General features: G+C 45.2%; 1 protein-coding gene across 4 annotated transcripts in view; it reads right to left on the bottom strand.

The window, feature by feature from the left end:
* The window catches only part of Dpp6 (dipeptidyl peptidase like 6), a 900,820-nt gene that overhangs the window by 434,445 nt on the left and 445,333 nt on the right, over nt 1-21,042 (bottom strand). The gene's annotated exons all lie outside the window — the stretch shown is intronic.

Raw genomic sequence — 21,042 nt, 5'->3', positions numbered from 1 at the left:
TCTCTCTCTCTCTCTCTCTCTCTCTCTCTCTCTCTCTCTCTCCTTCTCTTGCCTGAAGAAAAAGCACAGAATCCAAAAACTACTGCATATTTTCCAACCCAGACTCGGGCATCACTAGCTACATATCTTTACTTCCCAGACTTTGTTGGTCCTACTGCATGTGTCTGTGAAGAGCATTTGAGTCTTCACAGTGGACAAAGTGGAACATGTAGAGATACAAAGGTCACTGAAGTTTGCCACCCAAACTCTAACCATGTGGGCATAGCAGTGTCCGAGGAAACCTGGATCTGCATAGTCTTCAGATGTAAGAGGTGTAAACTGAACCTTGAATGGATTCGATAAAAACACAATGAAGTTCACACTTCTGGTTGCTTCCTATGTTTCTTCAGTGATCCTTAGCCAGTCTCTAACATAATACACAGTATTGAAAACATCTCAGTACAGTAGGGATGCCCTGTTATCAAGTATAGGCCAACAAGACTGTGATCTTAAAACCTGGCATTTGCTGAGCACAGGAGAAGCTGTGGTATGTGGAGCAGCTTCGAGCAGATGTGCATGAACTCTGTCAAAATATCCCTTTCTTCAGTGCTTAATGATTTCCACACTTGACTATATATAACACAACACATCTGCCATGCTAATGACCAGGCAGCACTTGTCCCCTCTCCACCTTGAGACAGGACAGGTACAGATCACTGAAACCCAAACACACAGCAGCCTAAAGGCTCTTCCCTGTAAGTGTCTCTCATAGCCGGATCTTTTCAAGTCAGCAGCCACCCTTTCCTGTTCCACCCTCCTCTCTAAGATTCCTGGAACCTTCTTGAATGAAGTGAGGATTCCCAAATCTCAGTCTTTCAGAGACAATGTGAGTTTTCTTTGCTGCATACTCCCCTGGTGTAACAGCTCTCTATCCAGCCTCTAGTGCAATGTTAGTGAAATCCATTATGATTTTCACATACTTTTTGTACCTTACAAGCAGGTGGGACAAGGGAAAATACCTTATATCTCTTTATATAAGGAAAATCAGAGCCTTATATTGCTCTCCTCAAAGCTCCACCAGAGAGCAACAGATACAACGACTGTCTACACTGCCCTAAAGTAATGACAGATGGGTGGACATGCAAAAGGCCTCAGCTTACTCTACCTATGGGCCAGTCCTCCCAGAGTAGTTACTCATTTTGTGGACTAAGAAACCTGAAAGGAGACAATACTACAGAGGCAGCAAACATGCATGCGCACATATATGTGCGCGCACCCCCCTTCACACATGCATGCGCACACACATACACATATACACACATGGAAACACACACCCATACACATACATACAGACATGTGTGCACACACATACACACATACACATGCACGTACACACAGGTACATATACATGCACACACACATATATACACATAAGCACACTTATATGTACACACACATGTACACATATTCATGATGTCATGGTCATCAGGGAGATGATCATCAGTAGTGACTGACTTTAGAGGAATGTCCAGGATGCCTTGGTTCCACACTGCCCATATCAAACATGACCCAGGGTATTTTCATGATCTTGAAAGAAGACATGGCAGAAGCTACCCGTTGAAAATAAGGTCTCAAGAAGGCTAAGGGTTGTATGACTCATAGAGCTGCCCAGCCCACCTGCAGGCTTGAGGGCACAGCATAGATTTCTGAAAGGGATAGAGTCCAAAAGGAGGATTAATTTTTTCAAGGTCATGCAGTACATCCTAGAAGAGTGAGGGCTACCACATACAGAACTATGGCCCCAAGATCTCCCCTGCTCTTCAGGGCCCAGAGGAAGGTGAGCCTTCTACCTCTGTGGGCCTTGTTTCAGAGCACACAGCATATTTCAGAGCAGACTGAGCCTCCTTTCGGCTTTAATACTTGATGCTTCCTTGATACCTATCCAAACTCGATAGGATTCCCAGAGCTTCCCTACTATTTCACATTGAACTGAGCACATCAGCAGAGAGTATTCTTAGACCCACATCCTCATAAAAGTAGTTGCTCCCATTTCTCCCCAATTTCCATTTAACTGTCCATACTTAAAAAGAACAAAACAGGGTGGTGGCTATCTCACTCACTGGGCAGGAATCCCTCCTAAGCCCTGGGTCCCCAGGAAAGTTCAGGTCTGTGACACTCTGTGACAAGGAGCTTCACAGCCTTTTGATTCGCATTCTCTATTTTTTTTTTAATTACTACATGTATATACGCATTTACACATGTGGATGCACATGCATACCCACGATTATCTACGCATATATACATGTGAGTGCACAAACCCACCTACATGTATATATGCATTTACACACATGCATGCACATGCATACCAGAATCCATATACATAACAGGTCTGAGTACTCGGAATTGACAGCCAATTCCGGGCTCACCCGCGCGGAAGCCTGATCCTTGCTTGTTCGGCACTCATTCACTTCCTGTGGTGTTTTATCTAGGCTCCTGCCTTAGAGACTCCCCCCACCCCCATGAGCATCTCAGGTGACATTGTTCTTGTTTGGGCCTTGTTGAGGCGGTCATGTTGTTGAGATTTTATAGAAGACCCTACCTCCCATCAAACTTCCTGGTCCTCTGGCTCACAACTTTCCCACTGACTCTCTCCCATCTCTTCCTATGATGAGCCATTTCCTGGTAATAAAATGGAAAATAAGATAAAATCTTCTATGCCACTGCCATTTGAAGTCTGTTCTGATTTCTATTTATTACTTTCCTGTGGGGTAATGTTTACTCCATGTCTCCGAAGAATGTTGAGAAAATAGCAAAGCTTTTCTTTCCAAAGTGGAACTGGAATTTAGAACTCAGAAAATCCATTTGGTTTTTGAGGGCCTCGGTTCTGTCATGTGATCTTCCAGGTTCTCACCACCCCTGTGATATCAGGGAAGGAACATGGCTCTGAGTGCACCGTGATTCCCTCTTCTTTAGTCATTGGCTGCTGCTGTGGTTTTGAGATCAATTAGCCTGAGCTCACAGGCCAGGGAAGGCTGCCTCTGACGGAGGATTCCAGGAAGTCAACTCTAGCTGGCCTCCTCTCTTCAGAGTGCTAACATGCCAGGAATGGCTCTGAGGAGTTCGGATTTCCACTTATGTCAAAACAGATGCAACAGCCAGGGCTAATGAGATTCCTTCAGCAAATTATCAGCAGGCTCAGAGCAGCTCCCTGCTGGCCAGCAAAGCCGTCCCCAGAGCCACACAGATCACAGAGGAAGGGTGGCTGTCCGAACCGACGACAGAGTTTCTGAGTTCTGAATTCCAGTTCCACTTTGGAAAGAGAAGCTTTCCTATATTTCAATATTCTTCTAAGAAATGGAGTAAACATCACTCCTCAAAAATTAAATAAATAAATAGAAATCAGAACAGATTTCAAATGAGAGTGGCATAGAAGACTTTATGTTATTTTCCATTTCTATTGTTACTAATTCTTCATTGATACAATGGCTAACCATATGACAACATGTTCCCCAGTGTACCCTGAGAATAAAGAGGATTGCTGCTAAGCCCCCAGTCAGAACAATTGTCAAAACAGAATAATGTCCTATGCACATTGGGATATGCCTAAGGTTGGGATATATCAGATGCATTGGCATCTAGTCTCACTCTAACTTTTCTCTGTTTTCCTCTGTTACCATTACCCCAAACAGTTAATCCTTGATATTGCTATTGCTGCTTTTGTTAATACAGGGTGTTTCTATGCAGTCCTGGCCAGCCTGGAATTCATTATGGAGACCAGACTGGCCCTGAACATTCAGCAGTCAGTCCTCTTGTTTCTGGCTCCCGAGGGCAGGGATTACAGGTGTGTACAGTACGACCAGCTTCTAATTACATTTACTTGTAGTTCTCAAATGTGTCTGGAAGCCTAGACAAAGTTTCTTTTCCCAGAGGCATACATCTGTGTACAGACACCAGCAACTACCCAAGGAGTTCAGACACCAAGCAAAACACTGGGAGCAACCCTGAAGAATAGAAGCTGGCGCCCTGACCCCAGGGCACTGCAAACTTCTTGCTAATAGGAAGATGAATACACTCATGTTTGCTTTTAACAGTGCCTGTCATCCTGGGGTACACTGAGCAGCACCTGCAGGTTACAGAGGCTCATCACCTTTTTCTCACAGTACCTAATCATTCACATGCCTTAGGCAAAGGTATGAGTTACTACTAAACAACCCACCTCTATACCAAAAAATCATGGTGGAAAAATGCTATAATGTCTATGCATCAGCCACCCAAATTACATGATGGCTACAGCAGTCAGCTTCAAGTTGTATTTATAGTCTGAAGGAGCAATAGGCTTGCATGCCAATGTTATGAGTTGACTGTGTTCCCTGATGTCAAGGGCTAGAGACCTGACCTCCCAGTGCTGTAGTGTGAAGAGGAAAGTCCCTTAAGAGCTAAACTATACCCTTATTATAGTAGACCATTTATCTTAGAAGGTCCTGATATAGGGATGTCTCTGTCCTTTTCTGGGCTCTTGCCCTTATGCCTTCCAACCAAGGGTGGACACCACAAGATGGAGGCCCTCCACCTTGGATGTAACCATTTCTAGAAATATTTGAAAAGCATTTTCTCCTTCAAAAATCCCCCATTGCCAGGAATTCTGCTGAAGCATCACAGAATAGGCCAAGCCACAATTCACATTCTTCCACAAACACAAACTTAACTAAACAAACCCAAACCATGGCTTCACATAGCACAGGCTAGCTAACAACTTGCCATGCAGCTGTAGATGATGACCGTGAACCTCTGATAAGCCTGCCCCAATCTCTCCAGTGCTGGGCTCAGGGTACTTGCCATCATGCCTGCCTTTATTCAGTGTTAGAGATCTAACATGATATTATGTGCCTTAGTTAGGATATCTATTGCTGCAATGAAAACACCATGACCAAAAATCAAGCTGGGAAAAAAGGGTTTGCTCGGCATATATCTCCAGATCATAGTCCATCATTGGAGGAAGTCAAGACAGGAACTCAAGCAGAACTGGAACATGGAAGCAGGAGCTGATGCAAGGCCATGGAAGGATGCTGCTTACTGGCTTGCTTCCTCTGGTTTGCTCAGCTTGCTTTCTTATAGAACTCAGGACCACCATCCCAGGAATGGCACCGCCCACCATGGGCCCTCCTACGAACTAATTGAGAAAATGCCTTACAGCTGCATCTTATGGAGGCATTTCCTCAGCTGAGGATCCTTCCTCTCTGATGACTGTGGCTTGTGTCATGATGACACAAAAACCAGCCAGTACACTACGAAAGTAGTCTATAACCTAAGCTACACTTCCAGCTCTGGAGTTCATATTCTTGATAAACATAAATGCTGTACAAATATGAGCCTTTGGTATCTGGATGGAGTTACTCTTGACAGTCAGAGGTCTTTCAGGCATGCACTATTTCATGCATGCAACTTTCTTATTCAAAAGTATAGCTTTGTAACTCTGACCTTTATCCTCTAAGACAACATAACAGTCTGAAAGATAAAGCTTTTATACTGCAGTGTATCAGCTCCACCTGCTGCACAGGAGGCTGAGGCTGAACACATATGGGTATGAACAATTGTCTGATATCACCTGTAGAGTGTGTCATCACCATAAGGAGAGCCCAAGGTTCAGTGGGTGTCACTGACCTCAGGCACAAGATCATCACACAGATGTACACGATTCAGTTTGGGTCACTCCCAAAGTCATCTTATTACAGGTCTTTGGAGAGTCAGTTTGATCAATTTTTGCCTTATCTCAAATGTGATCTTTTTCCTTGAGGCATGGGAGTAAGGTCATTCCTGCCCCAGACAAGCTTTGGTAGGGAAGGCCCAGCCTCACATAGCCTTTATCTATGAAAAATAACTTGAAATCCATTATTTTCAATAAAAGTGTCAGGCTTAAGGTTCAATTAAAATGATGCATGCTTGTTATTTGGCAGTTGGTAAAGATAAAACGGCCAAACAAGTAAGACAGCCAGGTAAGAGACACAATTTATACCTGTTATCGGAAGCTGCTAACCACATGCCCTCGGCCTACACCTCTAGGAGACTGGGACAAAAATATAACTCTCTTCCCTTGATTACTGATGTTTACTGAACACAGCCTTGGTGTAGATTTCACTGGTCCGGAGAACACCATAAATCTTTAGTTTCCAGTGAGAACAGAGCAAGCAAGACTGAATAACTGACTTCATGAATGGCTCATGTAAACACCTAAACAAGAACCATGGTTCTGCTTCTTCACACCCAGGATTCACATTCGGGAAATGAGACTCTACCTAGGGTCATGTACAGAGCACAGAGGCATGAAGCCTAGGAAGATGACCCTCTCTCTACCAGCCAGTCTTTCCAAGAAAACTGTCATGCAATTCCAGATTCTGGAGGCAATGTGGACATCAGAAGCTCCAGACAATTGGGCCCAGTGAGCGGGGTTATGAGTGAGTACCTGCACGTTTTCTGGCTGACACCTGTACTAGCTCAGCGGTTCATCTCACCTGCCTGCACCCATACCAAAGCCAGCAGACCTTGCTATAATGTCAGTGGGGTTTACCAGTTTCAGACTTGGACCAATTCAGATTTTAAAACTGTTTGCAATATTAAAGATATGAGGAAGTAAAGACATGGAACTATTCTAAAATCCTACAGAACTAAAGATGGTAAACATGACACCCGTCCCAGAACCCTGAGCTTGACAGAGAAAGAAAAGGGAATGGCCTCAGACACCAGAGAGCAGCAAGCCCAGGCTGCTCAGAGGCAGGCGCCTTGCCATCTCTCAACTTTCCCACCCATGCATGCAGGTGAAAGGGCAGCGCTGCGGAGCAACAGCAACAAATGCACTTTAGAAGGTGGCCAATGATGTTCGGCCACACATTTTGCATGCTGCTGCTGTCATCCTCACCTGTAAGCAGGCTCAGAGCAAGGTTTGCACCAGAGACAAAGGCCCGTGAGTCATCTCTCAGCTGCACCCTCTGTGCAGTCCTCAGTCTCCGTAGCCGTACACAAGCAAGCCTCTCTTTTCTCTCCTTTTTAACTGGGATGTCAAGAGTTTTGGCTTTAGGGCAACTGTGCTAATTTAAAGAACTCTACATAAACTCTAAAAGGCCTCACATTAGCACCGTCTTTGAAAAGCCAATCTGGCAAGGAGGCTGTATCCTTACAGCGTTATCACCAACATACACAGCTCTGTGTGCGTAAACTGCTCCGCACAGGGCTGAAGACAGGCAGGGACGGCAGCGTGTCTGTGTCTGAATGTTCTCCGTGACTGCATTTATTTTCCTTGAGAAGGGCTAATGGGCCCATTCCTCTCTGTGAGAATGCTGGTTTCTTCCAGCAGCCATATATCGTAAGTGTGTACATGGCCCCCCAGTCTCCACCCACATGGCATGCAGCTCACAGGGAACTTCTACTTGCAGTCTGGGCTGGTTGTTACACATAGCTTTTAAAGCCTTTTCATGAAGACCGCTGTTCTATTGTGAGTGTGTGTGTGTGTGTGTGTGTGTGTGTGTTAATACCATAGTCGTGATATTCTTGTAATTAAGTACAAACACCCCAGGGAGACCTGTCTGGCTAATGTGAATGTGCTTTGGGTTTCAAACATCTTAAAGGCAATGGCTATCGTGTTTACTGCCTAGAAATCCCTCTTGTATATGGAATTTCTTTTTTCTTTTCTTTTTTTAAACTGTTTTTACTTTTACTTATTTATTTTGTGCATTTGTACATGTGGGAGAATACACATGCTGTGGATGTGTGTTATGGTTAGGAGACAATTTGCAGCAGTTTTCATTGCACATGTGGGTTCTGGGAATTGAACTGAGGCCATCATACTTGGTGGCAGAGGCATTTGCACATCAGGACATCTCACTAGTCTGTGTGGGTGACACTTGTGAAAGTGAATATCCAATAACCACTGTGGTCTCCCAAAGCACTTCAGGAATCAGGAGGCTTATTGATATCCAGTTCTGAAATTTATGACAATAATATTATAAAATTAGTCATCTGTTTCTCTTTCTATTTATTTATTTGTTCTTTTGTGGCACTGGAACCAACAGCCTAGTGTTCAACCATGGGCTATTTTCACAGCCTTCTAGGGATTTTAAATCTTTTATATGGCTACTAACATTCTGTAAACTGAAGCCTGCAGTTCACTTTGGTCTTGTGTCAACATATATTGATGCGCTACGGAGTCTTATGTGTATTCTAAGCAGGAGGCCTCTCTACTCTAGATGTTAACATTATTCAGAGAGAGAGACAGACAGACAGAGACAGAGGGAGACAAATAGACAGACACATGCATACAAAGACAGAAACAGAGAGACAGAGATAGACAAAGAGACAGCAGATGCACACACGCGTGCACACACACACACACACACACACACAGAAAGAGAGAGAGAGAGAGAGAGAGAGAGAGAGAGAGAGAGAGAGAGAGAACGAGAACCAACTCAGGGTTTTTAACCTTGTCTTTATAAATAAAGCTGTTACCAGATTGAGAGTAAAACAATTTGAGGAGAGAAGATAATTTCCTTTTTAATTTTTATATCAATAGAGTCTATATTTGTGAAGATTTGGCTTTATAAAATCTGGACTGCTGGGGACACTCAGGACACAGGGGCTCCATGGGCTGCATGCAGCCATTCTCAGCATGGCCCTGTAATGTCAGCCTCCCCCTATAGTTTCTGGCCTTGGGCCCACCTGAAAAATCAATGTAAGTCTTCACTCTGACAAAACCCAAGCAGAGGGATGAAGTCAGACACAACATTCATACCTCACACAACAGTCACTGCTGTTGTCACACAAGCTGTGTGACACTGTTGCTTGTCCAATCCAGTGTATATACACTCATGTGTATGCCTGGGACAATGACATTGGGTGGTTAATGCCCTCTACCTACTGAGCCCAAGAAAAACATTCGCTGTTTCAAGAGTAACAAAGGTCAGATTCTGCTCAGGCCTTGCCTTCCCGGAGGGAGGCATCCCTTCATGTGCCATCTCTGGCTCTGCCACAGTAGGAAATGTACTGCTGTGTCTTCAACTTGTTGGGTCATAACCGCCAAGGGAATTAATATTGCGAGAAATGTTTTTCTGGATATAAGTTGTCTTCTAAGAATCTCAGTGATGTGGCATTTGTCCCTGGCCATAGTTGTTTGCTGAGCACCAGGCCATGCGGGAGACAGGGACACATTGATTTGTGGCTTCATAGGTTCTCGTCCCAAGATTGATCTCATTATCTTTAAATTGATTAGACTTCTTAACGGGAAAATAAAAGGAAACCACCAGCATTCCAGTTCATGCAAGGGGTGAGGAAGAAAGGCAAAGTCCATCAACCGGCGTTAGGAGCAAAACCAATGAACCCCCTACACACTGTTGTGTGGAAGAGCAATATGTGACCTTGGCAAATATTTTAGGTATTGTCATGAAGTGATTAGACTGGAAAGTAAGGGTTCCCTGCAATAGCGAATAGTCTGCGAAAATTCTGTACATTTAAAAATCTGTTCATCTAAATTCTCTGTAATGTTCCTAAAGTGCAAGATATTGAACCAACCCAAACACTGCTAAGGAAGTAAAGGGCATGTTTCTTTCACAAAATGAAGCTCTGAGCTGAAACCACACATAGGGTTTTTGCTGTTCCCTCCCCTGATCCACATTTGTTCAGATCATTTCTGTCAACTTATTCCATGAGGTTCACAAATACTCAGATGGCCTCTCTAAAAGCTATGACCTTTATTCTCTTTACTGGTTTTCCACTCAATCACCATTTCTCATTTGATATTATTTATCTGTTCAAGCAAGGACAATGAAATGATATAAGCAAGAGATTTTTCTGGAGAGATAATTACTAAATAAAGCAAAACTAAAAAACTAAAATAAAATAAAAATAAAGTTCTGGGACTGCAGAGATGGCTTAGTTGGAAAGTGTTTGTCTTGCAAGCACAAAGACCTGAGTTTGAGCCCAAGAATCAATATAAAGAGTAGTCAGGCATGTAATACATGCTTATAACTCTTGGGCTAGGGAAGTTGAAACAAGAGGATTCTGAGGCTCACTAGCCAGTCAGTCTAGCCTTCTTGGGGAGCTTCAAGTCAGTAAAAGATTCTGCCTTTGGGGGTGGGGTGGGGATCCTGAGGGGTAACATCTGCATTACCCTCCAGACTCCACCTACGTGTGTACCCACACCCACATGAATATCCATGCGCTCTCTCTCTCTCTCTCTCTCTCTCTCTCTCTCTCTCTCTCTCTCTCACACACACACACACACACACACACACACACACACACACACAGAGAGAGAGAGAGAGAGAGAGAGAGAGAGAGAGAGAGAGAGAGAGAGAGAGAGAGGCAAACACTGAAGCACATACACAGACACACATACAAGAACACACATAGAGACACAGAGACAGATAGACACACACACACACACACACAATAAATTGACCAAAAATGTGTTAGCCTTAGATATACTCACTGTGATATCTCTAATTCTTCAGAATTTAACTCAGGCAATCTAAACCGCAGCCCCACAGTGAGACTTTCCTGAGCTCGGAATATTGATGTTGTCTTGTTCTCATGGTGCAGGATCATAGCAGCACCACCCAGACCTAAGCAGGGCAAGTTTCAGCAGCCTTTCCCGACACAGCACAGCACAACTAAGCTGCCAGCACCTCAGCACAGGCCTCCAGCGACACCTGTGACAGTCAGAGAGTGCAGACTGGCTACCCCACCCTGTTATTTGCTCAGCTCTAAGCCCAGCACTGCAAGGAAAGCTGCTCTTGTGGTTCTGCACTGGTGACCTTCGCTCCCTATCAGCTTCCTCCTGGAAGTTGCGGTGTGACCCAGCTCAGTCCCATTTCCCTTCCTCTTTCCACAGCACAGCTTCCACCTGGTATCACACAGCTGGAGTTGAAACCAGACTCCATTAGCACCAACTCCTTCATTTACTTCCACTCTTTTCCTGCTGGAATCTGTCAGTCTTAATCTGAAATCCCTCTTGAAGCCACCTCCCTTCATTAAAAAGATCAGCAAGGAATGGGCTTTGGAGACTTGAGTCAGGAGTGTGGAGTCTTCATCACTCTTGCAGAAGATCCAAGTTCAATTTCTAGCACTGATTGTGGCACACAGCTGCCTGTAACTCAATGCCCTCTCCTGACCTCTGTGAGCACCAGGTATGCAAGTGGTTGTGTGTGTGTGTGTGTGTGTGTGTGTGTGTATACATATCCATACATATAAAATTAAATGAATGCATCTTTAAAAACAGAAAACAATGAGTTCCAGGGCAGCCAGGGCTACACAGAGAAACCCTGTCTCGAAAAGCCAAAAAAGAAAAAAAGAAAAAAGAAAACAAAAGTTCAACCATGGCTGGTGCGACGGCTCAGTGAATGAATGCATCTGCCACCAAGCCTGACAGTCTGGATTCAACTCCCAGGATGCACATAGTGGAAGGAAAACAGAACTCTCACAGATCCTCCTTCGACATCCACATATGCATTATGGCATGTGCAAACTACGCATACACAAATCTCCCAGAATTCTTCATTACCTGACCAGTGATCTATGTTCTTTCTTGTTCATTGATACATCTTACCCTAGAAAATCAAACCCCAAATGCATGTCTGATTTTCTGTGAATAAATGGAGTGTCCTCGTGGACCCTGCCTACCTAGGAAATCACTTTGTTTGCTACATGGAGAAGACTTGGAAGGCGGACTTCAGACTGTTAGCAGAGATCTTTGGTAACAGTGTCCATTACTCAGCTCTTTTTAACTTCAGCCCATTTTTGTTCATTCACAGTTGTTGAATGAGAGGGCATTGGCTCCCTTGTGGACGGGAGTCACAGCAAGACAGAATGATGTCTGGATACCAAGTGAGATACTTCCGAATTAGAGGAAGGTTTGTGTATAATAGGGTATAATTCTGCAACAGGAAGGGCAATCCAGATGTGTCCATCATCAGGGAAACCACCCTAGAGGAGGTGGCCACCTGGAGAGGAATCGGGCTTTCTCTAAGCTCTGAATGTTGATTGATTTATGCTTCATTGACTGAGTACATGAACAAAACTTGGGCTCTTTACTGTGGGTCATTCACTAGAAAGCATAGAGAAGAAGGTGCCTCACATTCGACAGGCTCACTCAGCACACATACCAGCCCGGCAGGCTTCAGGATCTGGGCTTGGGATGGAGAGTCCATAAGTAACACGAGAGTTCTGGGTCCTTCAGAAGCTCATAGCTGTGTGCCAGGGAAAGTTCAGAGGCACTGTGCTGAGGTCTTAGAATCTTTGATGCATCCAGCTCCAGGTCAAACTTTCTTTTCTTGGGGAGGACACAGATGATGAGCACCCCAGCTCATGTCGGGGGGGGGAGGACACAGATGAGCACTCCAAGCTCATTCAGTGTTTCTTCTGGAACAATCTAGGCTCTCATGTCAGTCCTTCCAACCAGAGGAGCCTGTATTGTCTCCTAGGCAAGCCTGGGGCTAGGGATATAAATCCACAGAACCCTAGTTTTGCCTTTTAGACTAGACAATGGAAACTATAAATAACCTGTCTATCTTCTCCTGGTGAGGGTTCACCCACCCCTCAATTAGGAATTAAGGATTTATGCGTGACTCTGTCTAGTTCCTCTTAGCTGTTCATTCCTGTGTATCATCCAATGTTGCAATACATCCATTATCCCATGTATTTCCTCCTGATCACTCTTCTAGACCACACTGCTGTCCTTTCTAAGCATCATGCTACCACTGGACCTAGCACAGCATCCAGAGGCGATGGCTGCTTAGTTCCTGTCTGTGCAGTGTCGTCAATGGACCTACCATAACACTCAAAGATAAAGGCTGCTAGTGATTATATGTGCACCTTGTGGTCACTGGACCTAGCATAGCACCCAGAGGTGATGCCCGTGTACAGTGTAGTCTTTGATGTGTTTCTCCTGATGAACCTTAAGGTTATGCTCACATGGCGCTAGACCTCATGAAGTCATAGGATATGTGCAACCTACAATCACTTTGTAGATAGGAAAGGGTGGCAACGTTCTGGTTAGATCCATGTTGGGTTGATGGCTCTTATCAGACACTCAAAAGTAACCTGCAGTCCCGTCATTCATGACCCACATAGGTGTGGTTCAGTTTAAACTTGGAAATAGATGAAGCATCCAGGCATCTTAGTCCTTGCAGCCCTGCTGATCTGTACAGGTGGTAACCTGGAACCCTCCTCACCCCCACTTGCCCAACTCCCCACATTTGTGACATAACTACCATTCATGAAGTTGTTTGCAAGTAAAATTAAAAAATTACCTGCTTCACATTCCCAAAGCATGCATGATCTATTAGTGCTTGGTTACTTTTAGAGGCTGGGAGAAACTCCATCATTCTATCTCCCTGTCTTCTTTGTTTCAAAAGCATCTCGTTACATAATTACTTGACTATGAAAAGCTGTTACAAACTCCAATTGTTCACAGGATTAAGGTAAATAAGGAGGAGAAATCATTTGTCTTCCCAGGAGCTAAGGACACCAGGAGCCACAGCAGTGCCCCAGATACCCAGAGTTGAACACATACCCTTTTCAGGTCACACCATATAGGTGCTTTATTTGTGCCTGTTGGCAGGGATAAGCCCAGTGCCTCACACAGGCTAAGCAGGTATTCTTTCACGAGCTACATGCCAGACAACAACAGGGGCTTCCTCATCCATCCATATCTCTGGATGTCTTTGTCTGTTTTGCAGTTTCCAGGTAACATCAATTTTTATGTTAAGTACTGAACATACTATTTTTATTACCTCTCACTAAGAACTGTTTGACTTAAAACAAAATTAAATATGGGTGTGTTCTGAATCTGCAGTTCACCAACTACATGATGCATTCAACCATTCTGAGCTTCACATTCTCCTGTCTATACTGTGGCATTAGGTCTGTGCTCCACCTGCTCAGAACTCTGCAAAGGCATCCTGGAGACACCAGGGAAGGACTGTCACTTCCTGTACCAGTCTCAGCTGATTTCCTTTGGGGAAAGTGTTCTGCTATCAAATCAAAAGTCCAAATGTCACTGTGCAGAGAATGATTAAAAAAAAAATAGTCCACAATTTTATAGAACAATTCACCTCAAAATGGGCATGAGCTCCATCAGATGCTAGGAATGGGAAGAATCGTGCTGTATCAGTGACTGCATCAGTATACCCAAGATACAATTTACAAAACACAAGAAAATCAAGAAGGGGGAAGACCAATGTGTGAATACTTCATTCCTCCTTAGAATAGGGAACAAAATACCCATGGAAGGAGTTACAGAGACAAAGTTTGGAGCTGAGACAAAAGGATGGACCATCCAGAGACTGGAAGTAGCCTAGCCCCTTGTGATTCATTCAGCCTCATGAGGTCTCAGATGGAGGATGGCAGTTTTGCTGAAATTCTGGCAGAGGAAGTTAAATCTCCTTAAAAATTGATCAGAAACTAGTAAGGGAATAAGATATCAGTTGTCACTGGGAATTAGTAGATGTTACTGCATGGGTGAAATGCTTGGTCTTGCCACTGGTGGACTCCAGACCGGGCCCTGTGGCATTCCTGCTGCTGCCTTTGCCAAGAGGTTCTCTTGGGGAAAATAGGGTGACTGGCTTGCAGCTCAGTTCCCACAGCAGCTTCAGACACTGCCTTGTGGCGCTTGCTTGCACCAGTGAGGCCAGCTCCACAGGGTTCTGAGTCGTGGGTGCATAGCTTGCCTAGGACTTACAGAGCTAAAGTTCTTTTTGCTGAGACCAAGATGGACTCTTCCACTGAAGATCATGACCAAATACCTTATCTTTTAATTCCAGCTGCTAGGCCGAAGTTTTCTACCTAAAATTGGGACCTTTAGCTATTCCTTTGTTTTGTACCTGATGTTACCATTATAAGTCTCTCAGAGGAACACATCACACTACCTTATGCATTTTTAAAAACTCTTTTGCTTTTCTTTCTATTTAGTGTTTTTGCACAGCAGAACTGGGAGAATGGGCATACTTCATATCTAGCACAAGTCATGTCTGAGCAAATGACATTCTAGCTACAGTGGGGGCATAGTGGTGGTGGAGACTTAAATACAGAAGGAAGGGTGAGAGCCAGCTTTCTGCATCTTGCCCCCTTTCTCCTATCCATTGAGACCTCTCAGCAAACTCCTCCTTTCTCATCAATGAGGTGGGGAGATAGGAGTCTTCTCCGTCTACTGGATCAGATCGGGAAGTATCGCACATAGGTACAGCTCGCTTCCCTAAGGACGACACCACACTTCCTGTGTGCAGAAAAGGAAGAGGCCTCATGACAGGAAGTCATCACATTTGAGTGCTCCCACATGCCACTTGGGCTTTCTGAAGAACACGGAAAAGCCCTTGAATCTCAGGCTCCCCAGCTTCTCTATGTATTATTTGCTGGTCTTAGCTAAGTTACTCCACAGACAACACTGTTGGAATGCTGGGTGGTTTTGACTTTGTACAATACCAGTATAATATAGTAAAATGTATTTACTATACCAGATCATTTCCCAACAAGTATGTAGATTTTTGTCAAGTTGGTGAGCTCTGGGGTCACCTAGGAGATACACTCCTGGGGAATGGACAATCTTGAACTGAGGTTGGTAGACCTACCTACTGTGGCTGGCGCCATTCCATGGACAAAGACCCTGGGCTGTATAAAATGGAAAGCGTGGGCTGAGAACAGCACTCATCCCTCTCTTCTCGATTGTGAATGCAGCTCTTGCCAGGACTCCCCACCATGCCAGACTGGACCCTGGAACTCTAATCCAGGACAAACTGTCTTCCTCAAACTGTTTTTGTTAGACTGTTTTAATCACAGTGACAGGAAAAGCTACATAGCCTATTTTCATTGTTTGAACTCAGTCTAGAACAGCAGTCCATCTGAAGACAAAAGGTCTCCTGCCATCCTCCTACCATCTGGACTTTCATCTAGTGCACCAGGTGACCCTTCTGAGTGGACTTGTTTGACACACTATGTAATATGGACCTAGAAGATTTAGAACTATTCCAAACCTAGTTCATGTGGGACCTTGAAAGGCAGCCTGTTTTCTGGTTGAGCTAGGTTTAAACCCTGGAGACCCAGCAGGTGTTCCTGCAAGGGACAGAAGGTGTTTGCCAGGCCCCCAGACACCAGGCTCCTGACATGAGGCCTCGGCTCCATAATTCTGTGGGCATCATGTACAGCAATGCCCCAAGTCCCTGGTATTCTGTCTGGACTCCACCCCCACAGTTACCTGGAAACAGCCAGGTAGGCCCAGCCCACTATAAAAGGGGCTGCTTGCCCCTCCTCCCTCTCTTACTCTCTCGCTCTTGCCTCTCTCTTGCCCTCTTGCTTCCCCCTCTCTGCATTCCCTACCCTTCTCTCTCCTCGTGGCCATGACTGGCATCTACTTCTCTACTCTCTACCTCTCTCTGCTTTTCTCTGCCTCTACTACCCTAACCTCAGACCTGCCTCGAGAAAGTGGGGTAAGGTCCCACTCATCACAACTCTCCACCATAATAATAAATGCTTTAAAACCATGGATTGCCTTTTCTCATTGGGACCCACTATTCTGGAGTAATGGAGCAGGTCTTCCTCTAAAGAGCCGCACGTCTAATTTCCTGCAGGAGGCCTCTCTGTGTTTTCAGCCATGGTCTCTACCAAGCCAAGGTCTCCACCAAGCCAAGCAATCCAGCTGAGCAAGACAAAGACTCTCCTCCCTGCAGGAATCAGCTGGAGCACTCTTCTCATACCCCTTTCCCTTCAGCCCTGGGCTGAAATCAGCCAGTGCCCCCGCCCCCATTCTCAGCTCTTCCGTGGCTTCGAGCAGCAAGAGTTTGAAAACCTGTCATCCTTGGCCTCCTTGCAGGCCCAGGGAGCCCAGAGCCAACTCATCTGCCACACCCAGTGGCATCTGTGGTGTCTGAGAATCAACACTGGACGTTCCATGGGGACCTCAGACCGCACCCCCTATCTCCAGAACGGAGTCTTGAGGCTTCCCACAGCCTGACGCCTGCCCAGTGATGGCATGGGGTGTGTGTAGTCAAACTTCCTGAGTCTGCCTCCATGAGTGGCCCTAGCCCTGTGGCGTGTCTGACTTTGGCCACCATTTTAACCCACAAGTTCACTGGTCTGTGAGCCAGCTGCCTGCTTTGTCACCATGTACTGATGGAATATAATAGCTTTCTGTGAGGATAGCACATGTTAGCCAGCCTCCTTCCTCCTCACAGCACACCTAGGCTGACCGATGTCCTTTTCAACAGAGCTCCAGTGCTGTGCTCTCTAAGGTGACTTTATCCAGTGACAGCCGTGCTCTCCCAGCCAAGCCTCACAGCTCCAGCCCCTCACTCTGGGAGCTCACAGGCTCCACAGGGGTTAGTCAGCTCTTCCCAGTGTCTTATCCACGGAGCCATAGATGAACTCTACACATGGTGAATTTACTTTCTGTGACTGTGGTCATGACAGTCATTGACACCGAAAGCACTGTTTGGATTCTGAATGCCCCCTCTCCTATCATGACCCTGCGGTATGTCAGACTGTCCCTTCTTAATACTGTATATTGTTTTTCCTGGTTTCTTTCAACCATTCCTTGCACTTTAATACCACATGAAATGCAGGTGTCTCCTGCTTTTCCCTGCAACATGGTTACACAAAAGCTGAACTCTTACCATGGTCAGACCAATACTCTCTTACCATGGATTCTAGGTATTCTAAGAAGTAACAAGATTGTGTTTCAAGCACCCCAGGCAGGAAGGCCAAGCACACATCCTACAGGTGATCATTGAACTTGTTTATAACGTAAGCTCCATGCCTTTAACAGTTGCTCCTGCCATTGTGCTAGCTCTAGGATTATATTATGAAATCCAAGACATTCCTCTATTGAGGTAAATGTGTTAGCTTACCAGTCAATGCTAGATTCTGAGGCCCACATGTTAGTAAGTTAATGAACACTCCAGGGCTTTCTGGGACCGACAGTGATCACAACACAGGAGCAACAGGAAGTAATGGTCACATCCCATGACCATTAGTAACAGACCTCAATCACCTACATGTAGCCCTCCATCAAAGCTGGAAAACAGCATAAATATTTCCACAGAGGAGGCTTTGGGACAGTTTTTTCATGGGACACATAACTCACACACTGAGAGATTCCTGTCACCAGAAAGATATGGGATCTTCACAGCTGTGATTTTGTTACACATGAGGGTTACATGTTCATGTGAATGTATATTGAGCATGTCTGTTTATGTCTGTGTACATACATGCAGTCATGCATACATCCATATATCATCTACATCACTAAAACATTATCCCTGCTCAATAGCTGTGCGAGTGTCTTATGGCTCGTTGGAAAACTCCAGAATGAATCCTTCTGTCTTCTCTTATTGAATAGCATTACTGATGACAGCTTTCCAATTTTAAATCATTTCAAATGGGGATAGCATATGTTAAAATAAATCTGCTCCTTTAAAAATTTAAGTGGAAATATCATGTTAATTTGGTTCTCTGAGGCAGGATTTAGCCTTCCCTCAAGAGCTCACTAAATTTGAATCCTGTTACCCTCGTCCTTTCTGTCCCCCCCCCCTTCTGGACTCTGTGTGGGAAGAGAATGAGAGGAAGTCAAGGTGAATTCAGGTGTCATCAACCATCTGAGTGGCCTTCATGGCACTTGAGTAAATCACCCCACTCACATTAACAAATATCCATTTTCAAACATCCCTGAGTAGATTATACTGTGTTTAAAGACAGAGTTAAGGCTGGGAGGAAGGTTCGGATGTTGAAGCACTTGCCATAGAAACCTGATGACCTGAATTTGGATCCTAGACTCATGTTAAAGCCAAATGCAGTCATGCAAGCACCTGTGTTTCGAGAACACCCTGCAAGGAGGAGTGGGGAGCAGATGTGTGGAAGCTCATGGCCATCTATTCTAGCACATATATCCATCAGTGAATCTCAAACAAGAAGGTCCTCTGACTTCTACATATATGACAGCATGCGCACACCCCTTCACAGACCAGGTGTATACCACCCCCGACATGGTCATAGATGTATACCCCCAGAACACATACCATGGCACGTATATTACATTCCCCAAAAGACAGACGCAGATGTGTGTGTGTGTGTGTGTGTGTGTGTGTGTGTGTTGGGCCAGTTAAGATTATTGTCAACACACTTTAAAAGCACATGTGTTGCATGTGAGCATGCATGTGAATCCATCCCTAATTTTTAAATGTGAGACTTTGGTGTCCACCAGTTTTGCCTTTCTCCCACCACTCTTAGACCACTCTATGGACTTAATGGGCTCAGCTCTGGGACATTTTTAGAGTCACCAACAGGCTGCTAGGAAATGGACCCACTAATTGCAATGCAAGGAAAAGTGGCCTCCAGAGTTGAGGCTGCCTTTGCACCCCAGCTGACACCAATAGCCACAAAGTCACCTGATTCAAGAATGGGAGGCTAAAGGTCCAAAAATCACACCAAGCACTTGTGCACCATGCATAACACTATCCAACCACTGACATTCCTGTGCATGCTAAGATCTGGTAAAAAAAAAAAAAAGGAGAAAATCATACAGACTGAAGGAAAGTTCTTTTGCATGAGTAGGCTGTACCCTGGTACCTGATCCCTGCTTAAAATTGAGAATGTCAGGAAGCATTCTCAGACTTATGACCTCTGCCCAGAAAAGCCTTACAGGCCTTGATGCCATAGCTAGCATGACAATGAGAGAGACTGGGTTAGGAGAGGCTAAGCTGAGGTAGAGATCCGTTTTTATGGAGCAGACATTGCATAGGATCTTTACGAGGAGGAGAGCTTGCTTTGCCTGACGTGGACCCGTTCAGCTCAGCTGAACATTAACCCTTGCCCAAATACTCACACTGAATATAAGACTTTTTAGATTTCTAGTTTTGTAGAATCTTCTCCCCAAGAGTCACAAAAATGTATGTGAGATTTCTACGTGAGGAGTTAATATGATCTCCTTAGAAAACAACAAACAAAAAAATGTAGAAAATCTCCCTAAGTTTGAGGGAGATGACCCCCAAAGAGATCTCAATAAACAGATTCAAAGTTGTCTCCAAATAGTTTATGACAGTGTCCCCAAAGACTCTCTATGAGTTCTAGATGGGCTTCCTTTCTTTGCCTTCATGCTGGCATAAGTGACCTAAGGACAACCTAGACCCAAAAGAGAAGCCACATTTGCTGTGAATTAACTGAGCCAGCACCAGCTGCTGTGCCAATCGGTAGAGCCTCCCAGGGTCTGCTTAGAGAACTCCGGAGTTGAAGGGAGCACCAAGGCACAGACAACCTTCAGACCCTCCAGTCAGAGAGCTACAACATCCACCATACTCAGACATCCGTTCTCCAAGCATGCCAGGGGGACTACAACATCCACCACACTCAGACATCCGTTCTCCAAGCATGCCAGAGGGACTACAACATCCACCACACTCAGACATCCGTTCTCCAAGCATGCCAGAGGGACGCCTCTCGGGGCAGGGACAGCTCCTCTTCCTGTAGGACTGACTCCAAGAGTCCTCATTGCCCTGTGAGATCTACCACCCTCAGTCAGGCTCACCTGCCTCCTGGCACATCCTCATTATTCTGGGTAGTGTGCTCTCTTTGCCCTCAGGAACGCAGCCTGTCCCTGCCTCCACAGACACTCTGGGGAAGAGGGCAGGGAAAGTAGGCACTGGAGGGAGATCCTTTCCTGGGCGTGCTTGCTTCTGATCTGTCTTAGAGACACAGGAAAGAAGTCCCTTTGCAGGGTTTCTATCAGCCTGGTCTATGTATGTTTGTGATGTCCTTTCTCCCCAATTACAAAGTAGTTGGGAATATTCACAACTAACATGGGTTAAATGAGGCAGCTCCAAAGAGAGAGGCCTTTGTCCAGGGCTGCTTGGGCAAGTCCTCCTTCCTTCTCAGTTATTGATAAAGACTTGGTAGCCTTAAAATAGAGGGGGTGGGGCAGGGTGGCCTAACCCAACACACCAGCCTGGGGGTTAGAGCATTAGAGCTACAAACAGACACTGAACACTGTATAGTCTCTCTCTCTCTCTCTCTCTCTCTCTCTCTCTCTCTCTCTCTCTC

The sequence above is a fragment of the Mus pahari genome, chromosome 2 (assembly GCF_900095145.1).
Source record: "Mus pahari chromosome 2, PAHARI_EIJ_v1.1, whole genome shotgun sequence".
Lineage (NCBI taxonomy): Eukaryota > Metazoa > Chordata > Mammalia > Rodentia > Muridae > Mus > Mus pahari.
This window is presented reverse-complemented; position numbering and strand designations above follow the sequence as displayed.